Genomic DNA, 20,624 nt, shown 5'->3' on the forward strand with positions numbered 1-20,624 from the left:
AGTGTTTGCTCCAACCTAGCCGCACTTTGCATTTGACAAGTTAACATCTACACAATTGCTCTATAACATCCAAACCGTAAAAGATACGAAAAAATTTTTCGTACGAAAGATGCAGAATAAATTATGAATAAAATGGTATATGAATGGTTAAGGGGTTCATATAATTTTCCTCGAGATTTTCCGATTTTCCTGAAATTTCACGACGGCAACTCGCCTGTAGGCCACACCGTTTCGAATTCGAAGTTGCGATATATGGGAAAAACTAAGAATTTTGAGACCTTTCTACGATGTATAATACTTTATATTTTTTTCTTTACAGAAATATCGAATCGTGAGGAGTGTTGCTCCAACCTAGCCGCCACTTTGCATTTTGACAAGTTAACTCTATCTACCATATTGCTCTATAACATCAAAACCGTAAAAGATACGAAAACTTTGTTCGTACGAAAGATGCAGAATAAAATTATAATGATAAAATGGTATATGAATAGTTAAGTGTGTTCATATAATTTTTCTCTAGATTTTTCGATTTTTCCTGAAATTTACGACCGCAACTCGCCTGTAGACAACCCGTTCGGAATTCGAAGTTGACGGATATTGTGGGAAAAAACTAAGATTTTGAGACCTTTCTAACGATGTTTAATACTTCATATGTTTTCTTTACAGAAATATCGAATCGTGAGGAGTGTTGCTCGAACCCTAGCCGCACTTTGCATTTTGACAAGTTAACATCTACACATATTGCTCTATAACTCAAAAACCGTAAAAGATACGAAAAACTTTGTTTGGTACGAAAGATGCAGAATAAAATTATGAATAAAATGGTATATGAATGGTTAAGTGTGTTCATATAATTTTCTCGAGATTTTCCGATTTTCCTAAAATTTTACGACGGCAACTCGCCTGTAGGCCACACCGTGCTTGCGATTCGAAGTTGCGATATATGGGAAAAAACTAAGAATTTGAGACCTTTCTAACGATGTATAATACTTTATATGTTTTTTTTACAGAAATATCGAATCGTGAGGAGTGTTGCTCCAACCTAGCCGCACTTTGCTTTTGACAAGTTAACATCTACACATATTGCTCTATAACATCAAAACCGTAAAAGATACGAAAAAACTTTGTTCGTACGAAAGATGCAGAATAAAATTATGAATAAAATGGTATATGAATGGTTAAGTGTGTTCATATAATTTTCTCTAGATTTTCCGATTTTCCTGAAATTTACGACGGCAACTCGCCTGTAGGCCACACCGTTCGGAATTCGAAGTTGCGATATATGGAAAAAAACTAAGAATTTGAGACCTTTCTAACGATGTATATACTTTATATGTTTTTCTTTACAGAAATATTAAATCGTGAGGAGTGTTGCTCCAACCTAGCCGCACTTTGCATTTTGACAAGTTAACATCTACACATATTGCTCTATAACATCAAACCGTAAAGATACGAAAAAACTTTGTTCGTACGAAAGATGCAGAATAAAATTATGAATAAAATGGTATATGAATGGTTATGTGTTCATATAATTTTCTCGAGATTTTCCGATTTTCCTGAATTTTACGACGGCAACTCGCCTGTAGGCCACACCGTTCGGAATTCGAAGTTGCGATATATGGGAAAAAACTAAGAATTTTGAGACCTTTCTAACGATGTATAATACTTTATATTTTTCTTTTTAGAAATATCGAATCGTGAGGAGTGTTGCTCCAACCTAGCCGCACTTTGCATTTTGACAAGTTAACATCTACACATATTGCTCTATAAAATCAAAACCGTAAAAGATACGAAAAACTTTGTTCGTACGAAAGATGCAGAATAAAATTATGAATAAAATGGTATATGAATGGTTAAGTGTGTTCATATAATTTTCTCGAGATTTTCCGATTTTCCTGAAATTTTACGACGGCAACTCGCCTGTAGGCCACACCGTTCGGAATTCGAAGTTGCGATATATGGGAAAAAAACTAAGAATTTTGAGACCTTTCTAACGATGTATAATACTTTATATGTTTTTTTTACAGAAATATCGAATCGTGAGGAGTGTTGCTCCAACCTAGCCGCACTTTGCATTTTGACAAGTTAACATCTACACATATTGCTCTATAACATCAAAACCGTAAAAGATACGAAAAAACTTTGTTCGTACGAAAGATGCAGAATAAAATTATGAATAAAATGGTATATGAATGGTTAAGTGTGTTCATATAATTTTCTCGAGATTTTCCGATTTTCCTGAAATTTTACGACGGCAACTCGCCTGTAGGCCACACCGTTCGGAATTCGAAGTTGCGATATATGGAAAAAAAACTAAGAATTTTGAGACCTTTCTAACGATGTATAATACTTTATATGTTTTCTTTACAGAAATATTAAATCGTGAGGAGTGTTGCTCCAACCTAGCCGCACTTTGCATTTTGACAAGTTAACATCTACACATATTGCTCTATAACATCAAAACCGTAAAAGATACGAAAAAACTTTGTTCGTACGAAAGATGCAGAACAAAATTATGAATAAAATGGTATATGAATGGTTAAGTGTGATCATATAGTTTTCTCGAGATTTTCCGATTTTCCTGAAATTTTACGACGGCAACTCGCCTGTAGGCCACACCGTTCGGAATTCGAAGTTGCGTTATATGGGAAAAAACTAAGAATTTTGAGACCTTTCTAACGATGTATAATACTTTATATGTTTTCTTTTTAGAAATATCAAATCGTGAGGAGTGTTGCTCCAACCTAGCCGCACTTTGCATTTTGACAAGTTAACATCTACACATATTGCTCTATAAAATCAAAACCGTAAGAGATACGAAAAAACTTTGTTCGTACGAAAAATGCAGAATAAAATTATGAATAAAATGGTATATGAATGGTTAAGTGTGTTCATATAATTTTCTCGAGATTTTCCGATTTTCCTGAAATTTTACGTCGGCAACTCGCCTGTAGGCCACACCGTTCGGAATTCGAAGTTGCGATATATGGGAAAAAAACTAAGAATTTTGAGACCTTTCTAACGATGTATAATACTTTATATGTTTTCTTTACAGAAATATCGAATCGTGAGGAGTGTTGCTCCAACCTAGCCGCACTTTGCATTTTGACAAGTTAACATCTACACACATTGCTCTATAACATCAAAACCGTAAAAGATACGAAAAAACTTTGTTCGTACAAAAGATGCAGAATAAAATTATGAATAAAATGGTATATGAATTGTTAAGTGTGTTCATATAATTTTCTCGAAATTTTCCGATTTTCCTGAAATTTTACGACGGCAACTCACCTGTAGGCCACACCGTTCGGAATTCGAAGTTGCGATATATGGGAAAAAAACTAAGAATTTTGAGACCTTTCTAACGATGTATAATACTTTATATGTTTTCTTTACAGAAATATCGAATCGTGAGGAGTGTTGCTCCAACCTAGCCGCACTTTAAATTTTGACAAGTTAACATCTACACATATTGCTCTATAACATCAAAACCGTAAAAGATACGAAAAAGCTTTGTTCGTACGAAAGATGCAGAATAAAATAACGAATAAAATGGTATATAAATGGTTAGGTGTGTTCATATAATTTTCTCGAGATTTTTTAATATTTCGTTGCTAAGAACAAAATTTCAAGTCAGTTATCCCTATGGCAACTTTTCAGTTGCTTCGCGTTTCAAGTCAGTTATCCCTATGGTAACTTTTCGGTTGCTTCGTGTTATAAGTCAGTTATTTCTATTGTAACATTGCAGATATATATTAAATTATTACTGAAATTTCGTTTAAAACATTATGTATACATATGATTGTATAGTATTACTTGTCGTCAACGATCATACCACGTTGAATATACCGGTTCTCGTCCGATCACCGAAGTCAAGCAACATCGGGCGTGGGTAGTACTTAGATGAGAGACCGCTTGGGAACACCACGTATCGTTGACTTTTTGCCCTAGTATTTTACCGATGTTAAGTCAAATTATAAATAGTACATACTCTCGGTATAAACTGTTAAAATCTTTAATAGAGATGAGAAAATAGTTTATGTAAAATGAAATAATATATATATATATATATATATATATATATATATATATAAATACTGCATATTTTGTTATAAAAGATATAAATATACTGAATATTTTGTTATAAAAGATTCGAAATATTCATGGGTTGAAAGTTACTACTTATTTAGAGTATATTACAAAAATTAAATAAAAATAGCAACTTACACGTATTTTGCAAATTGACAACTTGCACGCATTCTGCAAATTGACAACTTGCACGCATTTTGCACATTGGCAACTTGTACGCGTTATGCATTATTGACAACTTACACGTACTTTGTTTGATTGGAAACTTGTACGCATTTGATTTGATATGTAACTTGTATGCATTTTATATAATTGGTAACTTGTACGCATTTCTAGAGAACTCGGCGAAAAACATTCTCCCTTATAAAGAAAAAATTATATAAAATATATAATCACATATTCTAAATAAGAAATACCAAATGTTTCTCTTTAAAATTACAATTTTCTCGCCAATTATAAAGCATATTGAAAACAATTTAGCTTGTCTTTAAGAAATAATGAATATATCAAATATTTCCATAGAGGCGAGTTTTATGTAAAATAGCTAGAGGTACCAAAGAAGTGCCGTGTGCTTTGCGTCGAAAAATTGTGCATACTGTAACCGGCTACAACGTAAGGCTTAAGGCTTATGCTCTAATAGCGTGGGGTGACGTCAAGCCAACATGACGAATCCCCAAGCCAAGGGCTGAGTCTCAACAGATCGCAGCGTGGTAACTGCTCTACCGAGTACAACACCCCGCCAGGTACCTAAGTCGTTTACAAACGATTCCGAGTCTCGACATCGAACTAGTGACCCATGATCGACCGCTATAGGCAGGACAGATATAACGGATGGATACCGCCACTGTCCAGCGCCTCATTCGGCTGAAAATGGCTCGTGCGATAAACGGCGTGTGCCGAATACCTGATAAATCACATTGTATTGAGCCTTTCGACTCACGAGACTCCTAGAGATATCGTTGCTTAATTTGTCTAGAAAGGATACGGCCTTAGAGGCGTTCAGGCATAATCCCACGGATGGTAGCTTTGCACTACCGGCCGCTCGACCAAGTGCGTGAACCAAATGTCCGAACCTGCGGTTTCTCTCGTACTGAGCAGGATTACTATCGAATTGACGATTCATCAGTAGGGTAAAACTAACCTGTCTCACGACGGTCTAAACCCAGCTCACGTTCCCTATTTGTGGGTGAACAATCCAACGCTTGGCGAATTCTGCTTCGCAATGATAGGAAGAGCCGACATCGAAAGATCAAAAAGCAACGTCGCTATGAACGCTTGGCTGCCACAAGCCAGTTATCCCTGTGGTAATTTTTCTGACACCTCTTGCTGAAAACTCTTCAAGCCAAAAGGATCGATAGGCCGTGCTTTCGCAGTCCCTGTGCACACTGAACAACGGGATCAAGCCAGCATTTGCCCTTTTGCTCTACGCGAGGTTTCTGTCCTCGCTGAGCTGGCCTTAGGACACCTGCGTTATTATTTGACAGATGTACCGCCCTAGTCAAACTCCCGGCCTAGCAATTTCCTCGAATCGGATCACGCTAGAGTATAGTTGGCGATCGGCGCGAAGCCTCACACCACTCTTACACGCTTGGCTCTAGAAAACCGTGACAGTCGAAACGAAAGTTCTCGACGCACGCTTTCCGCCCAATCAAGTAAGTAAAGAAACGATGAAAGTAGTGGTATTTCACCGACGATATTGCTATCTCCCACTTATGCTACACCTGTCATGTCTCCTTACAATGCCAGACTAGAGTCAAGCTCAACAGGGTCTTCTTTCCCCGCTAATTTTTCCAAGCCCGTTCCCTTGGCAGTGGTTTCGCTAGAAAGTAGATAGGGACATTCATTCATTCATTCCATTAATTATTTGTTCTTATTCCATATAGCTCCGAGGACCTTTGGCCGTCAGTGGGCTGACGTTTCCATCCCTAACCACGTGGATGCGGTCCTGCCTTTCCAGCTTTAGTTTTGATTTAGGTTTTAGCTTTGGTTTTGCACTGCATTTCTGGTTTTAATGGCTTGTGCTGCAAAAGCAACAAGCCCCAGGTAATTGGCTTTGGTTTCCAGGTACACATCAAGGTTTGTGTTCCCTGCTATTTCAAAGAGGCTTTGCCTTCTTAATTCATCATATCTGTCGCACATGACCAGCATGTGCGCGCTTGTCTCGCTTTCTCCACAGAAGGGACATTTGTCGTCTTCTGTGGCGCCCCTTGTGTAAAGTGTGTGCCTAAACGGACCGTATCCGGTCAGAATATACACGCACTCCCTACTGGGTTTAAACCACTTGTTCCTTGTAGCGTATGTTATATCGCCAATGAAACCGTAGGTTATCCTACCCGTATTTGCCAATTCCCATCTTTTCTGCCATACCAGCTTTATTGCTTCATTTATCATTTTAACCTCTAGATTGAGGGTTTCCCTGCTTGGGTTCGCTATTGGGTTGTACTTATAATTGTTCCAGCTAATTTTCTCATTTCTTTTTACAAGGTTTATGATGCCTTGTTGTGTAATCTCTAGGTCTAGTGGCATTTTGCCACTTATTGTTTGTAAAGCATTTGTTGCGGTGGTACGGCACGCCTTGGTGAGTGTCAGCAGAATTATTCTTTGCGCGGCGTTCAAGTTTCTAAGGTTGTGCGTGTGGGACGACTTGTCGAACCACGCAGCAGCGCCGTATGTTGCTATAGGTATTACCACTGCTTTGTACAAAGTGTCAAGGGTGCCTCTTTTAAGGCCCCATTCCTCCTTTGCAACCCTCCTGATTTTCAGGATGAAGCTGACTAGTTTCTCCCTCAGAAACTTAGTGTGCGCTACAAAGTTTAGCCTGTTGTAATTATTTATATATTTATAATATATATAGTTATAATCTATGGTAATTCCCAAGTATCGCACTTCTTTTGCATATTTCAGGCTATTGTTGTCAACTTTAATAATCGGTTATCTGCCTTCATTAAATTTGCCCTTTATCATCATTGCGACGGTTTTTCCACTGCTGACTCTCACTTTATGCGTCACGCACCAGTCCTCAACGCATTTAAGAGCCATAGTACCAGTTCTCTGCAGATCATTTCTGGAGTTTCCTTTAATTATTAACGCCCAATCATCTGCGTATGCAACGGGTTCTACAGTTTCTCCTAGCTGAGCTAGGCCGTCTAGAAGAACGTCCATGCAGAAGTTCCATGCAACAGGACCAATTATTGATCCTTGTGGACATCCCTTCTGCATGCTTCTTCCAACCTTCTTTGTGTTGCCTCTTACATAGGCGCTTCGCCTTTTAAAGTAGTCCTTGACTATGTTTACCATATGGCTGCTGCAGTTTGCCTGCGTCAGCCTATGTGTGATGGCGGGCCACCACAGGTTATCGAAGGCACCTTCAATATCCACAAATATAGCAAGTACATACTTTATATTCGTTGCCATGCATTTTCTAAACGTTAGCAGTGCGTCCTCCGTGGAGACGCCTGCCTTAAAGCCAAATTGTCGTGCATTGCACATGTTCATTTCTGTATAATTTGTCTTAATACGCTCTACGAGTATTTTCTCGTAGATCTTTCCCATCACTGGCAGAAGGGCGATTGGACGGTATGATTTGGCAAGCCTTCTGTTTTCACTCCCTCGTTTGGGAATTAGACATAGGTTTGCCTGTTTCCAATCGGTAGGAAAACTGCCATCTTGGAAGCATTTATTTAGTGTACTAAGGATTGCTTGTTTGTTATGACTCCATAATTTTTTAATTATTTCGCCAGTGAAGCTGTCTTCTCCTGGGGCTTTTTTATCTTTTAGTTTTAGTAATGCCCGTTCTACATCGACAGAGTCGATGATTGGTTCGAGGTTCTGGTTTCGATATTGGCGTATATTTTCTCTAATTTTAATGTGATCAGCGTTCTCTTGCTGATCATCTGTCGGCAGGCACTTTTTAAGAAGGACGTTTACAGTTTCTTCCCATGTTTCACTGAAGTTCCCGGGAGGAAGTTCTAGTGAGCGTAGAGAAGCCTTCTTGTTTATTTTATCGCATACAAATTTGTATACTATACTCCAGGGATCTTCGTTACCAACGCTTGTCACAAAGTCTCTCCATGAGGTTGTTTTGCGTTCTCTAATTTCTCTGACATAGTTATTTCTTGCCCTTTTGTATGCCTGCACTTTGATTGGTACGTCATCAAGACATAGTCTCTTGGCCCGCAAGAGACACTTTTTGGTTCTATTAGTTTCCCGCCTTAGACAAGTCAGCTCCTCCGACCACCATGGCATGACCTTGCTTCCGGCTTTCCTTTTGGGCATGGATTTGTCACAGATTGCTTTTAGCTTTCTGTTAAATATCTTAATAGCCCTATTTGGGTCTAACCTCTGCAGAGACTCCAGACTTTGTTGGTCAAATTCCCTCTCCACCAGTTCCCCGAACCTGTCCCACTTAGCCTTTCTTGTGTTATAGCCTGTTTGGTTCTTTATTTGCCTTGTGACTGATGCTTCAAGCACTACTTCAAATGTTAAAAGGCTGTGATCACTGGTGGTCGCTATATCACTCACATTCCAGTTGATCACTTTTGAAGACATATTCGGGGTTGTAAGTGTTACGTCTATATTTGTGTCCCCAGCTTCACTTTGGTATGTGTAGTTGTGACTAGGCTCATTCAAAACAACTAGGTTGTTAGAGGCAATCCACTCCTCTAGTTCCTTACCTCTGCTATCCAGAGTCTTGGAAAACCACAAACCAGATTTTGCATTTGCGTCTGTGGTGACTATGATGCGGCGGCCGGCCAGGTTCCTGAGGATTCTGTCCAGCTTTCGCAGGAAGCTACTTATGTCGACTGAGAACTGCATGTAGCAGTTTACGAGATACAAGCTTTCTTTATAAGTGCATATCTCTACGCACATTATATGATCACATTCCAGCTCTGACCTTTGAAAAATATCGTATTCTCGTTCTTTTACTACGATTGCAACCCAAGGATTGGTCGTTTCCGGTTGTAGTACTCTCAGTCCTGCTGAGGTGTACCCTTTTATCATGCCCCTTATTTAATAAGGTTCTTGAATACACAGTATGTCAAGTCCTAACTGATGAAAAATAAGTTCTAGGTTGGCTGCTGCGGATTTAGATCTTTGTGCGTTAACTTGGGCTGCTTTTAGTCCCATGATATTTTATTTTTGTAAATTTGAAGCTGTTTCTCGTACTCAGGACATAACTTCCAAGTCACCTTGTGGCCTGTCTCCTTGCGTTTATTTCTTACGCAGTTTACGCATTTTGCGTCTTGCTCTTTGGAGCAGTCACTCGTGGTGTGTTCACTGCTGCCACAATTCTCACAAACAGGTTTCTCGATTCTGCATACTCTCGCTATGTGTCCATATGCATGGCACTTATAGCAACGAGGAATTTTTACATACTCGCTGAGCCTGTATGTACGCCAGTCCATGTAGACTCTGCCCTCGTTGAGTAGTCTACTGGCGTGCTTTCCGGGTAATTGGATTACCCAGTTGTTTTTACCAAATTTTGTTCTGAATTTGGTTACCACTTTGCACTCCTTTCTTAGAAGCTCTGCCTCTGCTTCCTCTAAGTGTTCAAAGTTTTTCAGAATTAGACAGTCCAGGAAGTTTTCTTCCTGGCAGTCTTCTTCTACATCATACATAATTATTTGTGGTTGTAGCTTTTTGGGCTCTTCCACAACTAATTTTTGCGCACTCAAATTTGCTCTCTTAATTATTTCTATGTCTCGCTTAGTTTGAACCTCTAAGACAACTCCTTTATTTCGGAGTTGCCGTATGCCTCTGACTTTTATTTGCTTACTAATATCTTTAAGACCAGTTTTTACGTGGTCTTTTATTTCGTCATTCGATCTCCTGTCTGTTTTGTCACATTCAGGCTTAATATATATGAATTCGCTTTTTGGTTTCTGTTGCACTGTTTGCGTTGGGACTTTTGGGTTGGGTGCTCTAGATGCCACATTTGCATATGACATGTTTGTGGTTCTTTTTTTATAATTGGTCTCTATTTTTCCGCGCTCTAAAATTTCTTTTTGAAGCATAAGCTCCAAATTTGACCATTTTTCAAGGATAAACTTAATTGCGCCTTTGGACACTTTGTTCGAATCATTAAAGAGAAAACTTTCAAGTTGTTCTCTTTCAATTTTAACTTTACTCAAACTATCCGCAGATAGATTGCTTGTGCTCTCTTTAGGGATTGTATCCCCCTTCTCCACCACTTTCTCTTTAGGGGTTTTATCTCCCTTTTCCACCATTTTCTCTTTGGGGGTTGCATCCCCTTTTTTAGCCACTTTCTTTTTAGGGGTTGTGTCCCCCTTCTCCAGCACTTTCTCTTGATTTTTGGCTTTTGCCTTTTGGGCAGCGGCCGTTTTGGACAACAAGTTGTCCGTTTTAGTTTTAAGTTTTTGGGTGCTCATTATTGTTCCCACGAGTATAGGAGATTAACAGTCGACCCAGGTAGCGCTCCCAGTGCCTTGGCAAGCCTGTTACTGCCGAGGTGTCGGCTGGTGCCTCGGAGTTGGTCGCTCAGGGCTGTATTTCCTCACAGCCATTCACTCCGTCGGCGCGCACCCTACCTTAGAGTTGAGGGTGTTTTTTATAGAGGATCCTTCCTCGTGACCCGGGCGATTAAGCCAAGGACCCCGTTCTCCAGAGACATAACCTAGAGCTTGCGGTATGTGCCGCTTTTATGTGGGGATCAAAGGGGTCTGCAGGCGGAGTTAGTAGATAGGGACAGTGGGAATCTCGTTAATCCATTCATGCGCGTCACTAATTAGATGACGAGGCATTTGGCTTTTTTTTTTTTTTTTTGGCTAGGAGGGGAATGCTGTTTACGCACACTGGTCGCCAGGTTGACCAGGTAGTGTGGGACTCGGCCCAAAGGCAATACCCACTAAACCTAACTCCTAGTATTGTGCCTGGAAGATGGTGGCGCAGGCAGCACGCATCAATATACTTGTTCATCCAATTCCCTGTCTTTTCTTCTTAACTGTCGTTGTTTTTGACCATTTCGCGAACCCATTCAGTCCTCCGATGATAACTCTAGTTGAAACAATTTTGAGTTTGTCCTTCCCAAGTATTTTATTTGATGTTAGGAACTCCGCCGATTTTTCATACCAAACACCCCCGCTGTTAAGGGTTATCGTGTTGAAGTTTACCTCAGTTGCATTATACCTTGTCCTTATCATGTCTACCAGCGGCTTGTAATAATCTATCTTCCTCTTATGTGAAGCTGCCAAGTCGGCAGAGCTTCCTACTATTTGGGTGTCTAATACTATGACCTTTCCGTCCTGTGCCGCTATTAGGTCAGGCTTCCTAGTTCTTTCGGTTGTTTTGAAGAATGACTCAAGATCAACTTGTAAGTGAGACTTCTCTAGCGCGCTCTTTACATAGTTGGTTACTGCATTGTGGCGTTCAATGCGTTGGCGATGGCTTCTGTAACAAGTTTGGAGTACATGATCCAGTGTCTCCAAGGCATTACAACCTGCCCTGCAGTATCTGTCCTCCATTTTCCCTCTCGTTGTACGTGACCGTGAAGTCTCTGCCAGTGAGAAGTTTGTTGCCCTCTGTAATCCATCGAGGGTTTCCGTCCACTGACTTATGAAGTGTGCGGGCCCATTTCTCATCCAATTCTTTTTGAGAGCTTATGACGGTGTTGTTGTCATGTAGCATTTTCTCACATTTTGCGATCTCGAGCTTGTGGAAGCTTGAGTCGGTAGAGTTCAAGTTCTGGATTCTATTTTTGCGTCTAAGGGGTACGAGCCACCTAAGGGATGGAATTGATAATCCGCCCTCTCTACAGTGGGCATAAAAGTACGCTAATGTTACGTCATTGGGTAGTCTTAGCCATGATCTTATGGCTTTTCTTATCAGTCCGTCCAGCGTTTTGAGGTACCCGATTTTTAAATGACCCAATACTAGTTGGTGGAGTATTCTGGGTATGCCTACAGTTCGTAGTGCAAAAAGTCTTTGTTGACGTTTTAACGGTGCCTTAGTTAATTTGTCAATGATTGTTAGTAATTTTAATCTCATGTTCCCTAGGTTTGCACCTTCGGGATTAAACTGGACACCGAGGTAGCTCCAGCTATCCACTCTTGTGAGTGCGGGTAGTGTTTGACCGTTGCAGCTAAATGTAGTTGTTTTATCTATAATCGACTTCTTGACGTGCAGCACGTTCTTGACCGTAACTGTAAATGACTTGTTATTGTTTATAATTTAGCCACAGTTAGACATGTATTGACCGGCATAATCTAATAACTTCTGCAAACCTCCGACCGACAATGCTACCAGGACTAGGTCGTCGGCAAAGGCAAGAATATTGTAGAAGCATCCGTCAACATTGACCCCGATTTCTGGTAGGGTTCTTTCAATCATCCTGTTCATGATCATGTTAAAGAGGACCGGAGACAGAGGATCCCCCTGCTTGACACCGCACCTCGGACTAATGGGATCCGAGGTGAAGCGGCCAAACCGCTTTAAGAGAGTCATAGTTACTCCCGCAGTTTACTCGCGCTTGCTTGAATTTCTTCACGTTGACATTCAGAGCGCTGGGCAGAAATCACATTGCGTCAACCCCCGCTAGGTCCATCGCAATGCTTTGTTTTAATTAGACAGTCGGATTCGCCTAGTCCGTGCCAGTTCTGAGCTGACCGTTGAATGGCGGCCGAAAAGTACGACTGACCGACCGAAGCCGGCACAGAAACCTCGCAGCAAGAAAAATCCGCAGGGGGCCTAGACACGGGACCGAGCTCGGATCTAAGTCACAAGGACAATTTCACCTCGCGCAGGCCCGGCACATCGGCCTACGCCCGCTTCCCAACCAAGCCCGGCACGCCCCGATCCTCAGAGCCAATCCTTATCCCGAAGTTACGGATCCAATTTGCCGACTTCCCTTACCTACATTTATCTATCGACTAGAGGCTCTTCATCTTGGAGACCTGCTGCGGATATGGGTACAAACCGCCGCGACTCCTACCGTGGCCCTCTCCTGGATTTTCAAGGCCCGAGGGGAAGATACGGACACCGCCGCAACAGCGGTGCTCTTCGCGTTCCAAACCCTATCTCCCTTCTAGAGGATTCCAGGGAACTCGAACGCTCATACAGAAAAAAAAACTCTTCCCGCATTTCCCGACGGCGTCTCCGGGTCATTTTGGGTTACCCCGACGAACTCTCTTGCGAGGGCCCGACTTGTGAACGGTTCCGCTGCCGGATTCCGGAATAGGAACCGGATTCCCTTTCGCCCGATTGGTGTGAAATTTTATTCAAAATAAAATACACCAACATCAACATAGGATTTCTCCTGGGGCTTAGGATCGACTGACTCGTGTGCAACGGCTGTTCACACGAAACCCTTTTCCACGTCAGTCCTCCAGGGCCTCGCTGGAGTATTTGCTACTACCAACAAGATCTGCACCGATGGCGGCTCCAGGCAGGCTTACGCCCAAACCCTTCTGCGCATACCACCGCGACCCTCTTACTCACCAGGGCGTCAAAACGAACTATTATGAACGTTTCTCATGCCCTGGCGGCCGAGTATAGGCACGACGCTTCAGCGCCATCCATTTTCAGGGCTAGTTGCTTCGGCAGGTGAGTTGTTACACACTCCTTAGCGGATTCCAACTTCCATGGCCATCGTCCTGTTGTCTTAAGCAACCAACGCCTTTCATGGTATCCCATTAGCGTCGTTTAGGCGCCTTAACTCGACGTTTGGTTTATCCCACAGCGCCAGTTTTGCTTACCAAAAATGGCCCACTAGGCACTCTGATCCAAATCTCTGGCTTCACTATTCAAGCAAGCCAGAGATCTCACCCATTTAAAGTTTGAGAATAGGTTGAGGTCGTTTCGGCCCCAAGGCCTCTAATCATTCGCTTTACCGGATGAGACTCGCTCATCGAATGCCAGCTATCCTGAGGGAAACTTCGGAGGGAACCAGTTACTAGATGGTTCGATTAGTCTTTCGCCCCTATACCCAGTTCCAACGATCGATTTGCACGTCAGAATCGCTACGGTCCTCCATCATGGTTTCCCCTGACTTCGACCTGACCGGGCACAGTTCACCATCTTGCGGGTCCTAGCGTGTACGCTCTAAGTGCGTCTCTTCTCGCAATGAGAGTGAGACGCCTCGGGATTGCAAGCACGCATCCGTAGATGCGGTCCGTCATCCCTCAGTTTACTTAAGCAAACCTTTACGTTCATTGCGCCTTTAGGTTTTGTATTTCCGAATGACTCGCGCACATGCTAGACTCCTTGGTCCGTGTTTCAAGACGGGTCCTGAAAGTACCCAAAGCAATAGCATCGCTGACCGGTAATAGAGTCCGTTCGAAAACACGGTAGCTATCAGCTCGAGGCGGCATCGATGCCGGACTAGGTCCAACGGCCAATAACTGTCCGTGCTTGCAACCGGCCGAACGCTTAAAAGCGACCCTATACCATATCATTTATACCGTCTGACAGTCGGCCGGAGCACGCGGGGTCTGGCGCAAATAAATTCGTGACAGGCTACTGCCGCGGTCGTAGATCGACACCAAACGGGTCGCGACGTATTATAAAATATTCTTATATGTGAAAATGATGCATGAATAACGAATAATTATTTTAAAAATTATTTAATCAAGATAAATTATTAATTTTTAGTTCTACTAATTAAAATTAAAATAATTTTGTTTACTATTTATAAAATTAAACAATAAATAAATATAGTAAAATACTGCTCTAAATTACACTAAATTTGCGGATAAATTACAGAATATTCGAGCAAAAATTTATTTTCTATATAAAATTCGAAAACCGGTTAAAACCGGTTTTTTAGTGAAATTTAAATTCGAAAACCGGTTTTCTGAAATGTCGGTTTTTGTATAAACCCTAGTCACGATGTTGGTTCGCGATGTATGCGCCCAAACTACTGAACCGATTTTAAATTTTATTGGCTCATCGTGTGCGTATATATCCAACTTATGTTATAGGAAATTTTGAAAAGTAAACTTAAAATATAAATATATAATTTTTAATAATTGGCAGATATATACAAATAAATATCAGGAATTTAAAACAAAAAAGTGAAGAGAGAAATTCACAATGGCGTGAATATTGCGGCAAAAATATAGAAATAGAAGAAATTAAAAAAATGTAAATAATCCATGAGGAGCTAGTTAAAAATCTGAGAGAAAAGAAAAGGAATAAAGAATGTGATGATCTAGAGGAAGTTGTGGTGGAATTTGTCAACACGCGCGGCAAACAGTGGCGCTTGCTAGACGTTGCAAATAAGAGACGACTTACACGGTTGTTATATGAGCGCGAGCGTGTTCTTGCTCAGATTTTTTCTACTTTTGAATATGTTCTACCACATGAAATAAAACAAAATTTTGGACCATGAAAGAAAATTGAATAGCCTTTCTAATGATACTAATTAAAAATTAGTCCAAACAACCGCTCTACCCGAAAATTCAAAACAAAAAATTATTTTTACTTTTTCATGCACTAAAAAACAATTATTAAACAATATTTGTTATTAATAATATAGTACACACCGATGTAAATAGAATGGCGTTATTAGTTTGTCGATATATTTCACAGTAGCGACAAAAAACGACTTTGAAAAAAGGGGCCACTTTCACACATTTTCTATGATATCTCGGCCAAATGGTGAGCTAGGGATTTGAAATTTGGTATATCGGATTTTCTCGAAAGTATTTATAAAATGGCATCAAAATTATTTAAATACCAGGGTGGGGCCCATTCTGTATGGAAACACGCTCATACCTTTTAAAAAAGGTATGGATTTAATTTATGAGAAGTTTAATTGTGTAGAAGTTAGAAATATTAGTGAACAACAAAATAAAGTTGGTTTTGATAATAATAACAAAAATTGAAAATATTAAAATTAGAAGAAAATTTTAAAACTTTTAAACAGTTAAGTTTAAATTAAAAACAAATCTATACATTTTATTATGCATTTTTTACAGTGGAACATTATATCGTTTAATTCTAACAAAGAAAGTTTGGAAATCTTTATATATCACAATAAAACTGATGTTATATTATTATCAGAATCTTGGTTCAAATGGAACCGACAGTACAATTTAAAAAATTATAATATAATCAGAACTGACAGATATGACGGAAAAGGTGGAGCGGCTATAATTATTAACGAAAGAGTAAACTATCAGATTGTAAATATTGATATTGGAGAAATAGATATAAGCAAAGTTCAATTATGTGCAATTTCAATAATATTAGGAGATAAAAAAATATATTTGTTATCAATATATATATCGCCAGGTACACTCATTACAAAACAACAATGAAAATATTTATTTGAGAATATTCCTGGGGATGTAACTACAATGATAATTGCGGAATGAATTTAATGGAATCAATAGAAGAGTGCAATTTATTTGTATTGAATAATGGTTTCCCAACTCTGGTGTTTAAAAACATTAAAATTGTAGTTGATGTTACCGCGTGCTCTGCTGAAATATTCCATTTAATAACATGGAAAGTAATAAAGGAAAACTTAGGCTCCGATCATTATCCTATTTATTTTTATTTGGATATAATGAGGAATAATAGGATATTGATTTCCAATAGAAAATGGAATTGTGGTAAAGCTGATTGGCAAAAATACAAAACTAGTTGGTATTGGTATTTTGCCTTGAGGCAAGTTACATGAACTTCCCGAAATGTGTAAATAATCGACTTAATCACTGGAAAATAAATTACTTTGTGAGTGATTATAAGTATTCCGAGTTGATTTATTACACATCATTGCAAACGAACAATCGAACACGTTAACTCAGAGTATTTTCTAAAAGCAAATTTTCAAAAATCAACAATTTTTATAATTGAACCATTTTCAAGATTTTCACTCAAAACTAATCAGTACCATTCCCAATTAATCTTTCGCAAATTTTTTGATTTTTTAAAATCGGTTCGGTAGTATGAGCTTAAATGTGGACGAAAAGTTTAACACTTTTTTACAAATTACAAAGAAACGGCTTGGCAGATCGTCGCACAAAACTGACAAGCGATAATCCTCATCGAAATACATCAAATGGCTTTTAAATTTCTGAAACCGGTTCAGGCGTTTTTGAGAAAACGTCGATGAAAAGTCTAATTTTGACATATGCCAAAAAAACGATACCAATTTTTGCAAACTTTGACGAATTTTCAAAGTTAAACCAATTGTAGTAGGGCCGTAATATTTTAGTATGATCTAGAAGACTATAGTATCTACTGTCAAAAAAATAATAATAATAATTGTTGAAAAATTTTTTTGAACACTTTATTACAAGAAAACGGCCCGGCCGATCTTTACTAAAAACTAATCAGCACGATTCCCAATCAATATCTTTCAAACGGTTTTTGAATTTTCATAACCGGTTCAGAATTGCGGGCTAAAACGTAGACAAAATTTTTTTCACTTTTTTGCTATTTATAAAGAAACGTCTAGACCGATCGTCCCACAAAACTGACAAACGATAGTCCTCGTCGAGATACATCGAATGGCTTTTAAATTTTTGAAATCGTCCCAGCTGTTTTCGAGAAAACGTCGATTTACGGCAAAAAAATCTGTTCACATACACACACACATACTTTTTCCAAATTTGGTCTCATTCGATAAAGAATGGCTTGAAACGTCGAGAAAACATAAAATTAGCGATTCGGATTTTTTGATGAAAACATAAACTTCTCCATCGGAAAGTTAATAATGTTTGAACAAGAAATCTTATCTTTGGGCAATATTTTAAATAATAATATTCATGGAAACTTTAGAAGAAATTTGAGTATAGAAAATTTTCTTCGGTGTAATAAAATTAAAGCTAAAGGTCGCAAAGAACTAAAAATAAAGAAAAAAGAAAGCTGGTGTAAATTTGTCAACAATCTAAATCCTAATACCCCATCTAAAATTATTTTTAAAATGGTTAAATCAATGAAAAACTATATTTCACAGAATGAGAAGAATTCAGAGTTGTTTAATGATAAGTAGTGGAAGAGGTAGTTGATAATATTGCGCCCTTTGGAGTGGGTAATGATATTGGTAATTATCTCAAAGGAAATTGAGTAACAAGTCCGGTAGAAGAGTCATAATTAAACCATTTTCATTATGGAAATTAAAAAAATCTTAAATTATTAATAAGTTTTGGCTGTCACCGAATAAAGTCTCTGATTGGAATAAATATAGAATTATTCTAATTAAAAAGAAGAGCAATAATTCTGATTATAGCAATGCATATAGAACAACGACTTTGGCGTCATGTATTGCTAAAATAAAAGATAAGATGATAAAAAGAAGAGTCGAGTGGTGGATTGAAAATAATCAGTTACTTCATAAAAGCCAATATGGCTTTAGAAAAGGATTGGGCACGCAAGATAGTCTAAGTATATTTTGCACAGACATACATCTAGCCTTTTCAAGAAACACTTATGTCGTTGCACTTTTTTGCGATATAAAGCGTGCATACGACAACGTAGTACGGGAAAATTAGCAGAAAGTCCTTTACATGCTGGCTTACCAGGAAAGTTGATCAATGCTATGATATATTCTACCTTTCATAGATTGGAAGAGTTCTTCGAAAGGGTCTGCCTCAAGAAGCTAACCTTAGTCCCTTATTATATGCTCTATATGTACGGGATATAGAAGGTATATGGTTGGAAGGTACGAAAATTCTACAATATGCAGATAATTTATTGATTTATATTGAAAAAGATAATTTGGAATAGGCCATCGATATGATGTCTATGAATATGGAATTGCTGCATATTTGGTTGAATGAGATAGGTTTGGAACTATCAGATGATTAATGCTCCATAGGAATTTTTACGAGGCAAAAAGTTCCCAGCTTGTATTTCAAGTCCATATAATACAATAAAAATTCAGAGCTATAATAAATTCTTAGGTATATATTTCGATCAAAAATGACTTTTAAATATCATATTAATTATATCAAGAAAAGAATGGAAAAAAAGATCAATCTAATGAAATTAATAAACAGTACTTGGTGGGGTTTCCTATCATATCTATTAATTCATATAATTCAATAATTAGATCAATACTGGAATATGGTAGCATAATTTTTAGACATTCTAATATGGTAAATGAGCTTGAAAAAATTCAATACAAACGTTTAAGATTTTGCGCAGGTATGATGAGATCGACACCAACAAATGTACTGTTATTAGAAACTGGAGTGATGCCATTAAAAGTTAGATATAAATGATTGAGTGACAAATACATGTTGAAAAAAAAATTTTTAAATCATCTTTTTTTAATTCATGACAAAATTAGTGATTTAAATAATGCATGTGAACGTAATATTTATTGATTGAATAAAAAAATACCTAATATTATTCAGAGTTTTAGAGAAGTAATTAAATATCAAGAAAGTATATATTCATTCAGCATTCACCCTTATTATAATGAAATCTATTTTGACAGTTATATATTTGATAATATTATAAATATTGATATATTGAAATTTGTTAATAATAATTCAGACGTAGAAGTTATATTTACGGATGGATCTAAAGATATGGACAATGTAGGTTTTGCTATATATAAAGAAACCGATTAAACAAATAAATGTTACAAACTACCAGGGTCTGTTTCTATCTATACAGCGGAGTTATTTGCGATTAAGAAGGCCATAAAAAAGGTAAAGAAAAGAATTATAATAAAACAATTATAATTACTGACAATATGAGCTTTATCAAGAAATTATAAGTGTTTTCTTAGAGATCTAAACTTAGAAGAAAAAAAAAATTGATATCTTGCATGATTTGGAGAACATTGAAGAAAATGGAAAGGATATAAGAACAGGATGGATAAAAGGTCACTCCGAAAATTGCAGGAAACGAAAAAGCTGATGAACTAGCCAAATATGCTTGCTTAAAAGGAATTGAATATAACCAAGTGTTAAATAAAGATATAGTAAAAATTGTGAAAAATAAAGCAGTGAATAGTAGGAAAATGTACTGGCAAATAACATCAAGATATAAAGGAAAATATTATAAAGGGTTTAACGACTTTGTAAAAAGGTCCCCTGTTTTTTTTCAATTCAAAAATGAAGATAGATAATTTATAAGTACGATAAACAGAATAAGGTGTAACCATGGACATTTTACAGAACACTGTTCAAAATAAAGATGAGAGAGTCAGCTATTTGTGACTGTGGGAATGATCTGGGAGCACATAATTTTAACTTGTAGCAGATATCAAGAAAATAGGGATTATTTATTATATGAATTATATATAATGAAAAATTTAGTTAAACCATTTAATTTATTTAATTTAGTGTCAAATATTGATTATTATAAAATTATATATAATTTTTTAGTTAAATGTAAAATTAGAATATAAATGTATGAAACATTGTATATGGCTAGTTTGTAAATAAGAGGCCAAATAAAAAAAATGAGTTGGTATTGGTATTTTGCCTTGAGGCAATTTACATAAACTTCCCGAAATGTATAAATAATCGATTTAATTAATAAAAAATAAATTAACTTATGAGTGATTAAAAGTATTCCGAGTGGATTTATTACACATAACGAACGCGTTAACTCGA

At 37.9% G+C, this 20,624-nt stretch overlaps 1 non-coding gene across 1 annotated transcript; it reads left to right on the forward strand.

The window, feature by feature from the left end:
• The first annotated feature begins 3,821 nt into the window (after positions 1-3,821).
• On the forward strand, positions 3,822-3,940 carry LOC113379000. The gene has a single exon (XR_003367311.1). It is a non-coding gene; the product is annotated as a 5S ribosomal RNA (ribosomal RNA).
• The last annotated feature ends 16,684 nt before the right edge of the window (positions 3,941-20,624 follow it).

The sequence above is a fragment of the Ctenocephalides felis genome, unplaced genomic scaffold, assembly GCF_003426905.1.
Source record: "Ctenocephalides felis isolate EL2017-DRISC unplaced genomic scaffold, ASM342690v1 CF-g0.4_SCAFFOLD_01886, whole genome shotgun sequence".
Classification (NCBI taxonomy): Eukaryota; Metazoa; Arthropoda; class Insecta; order Siphonaptera; family Pulicidae; genus Ctenocephalides; species Ctenocephalides felis.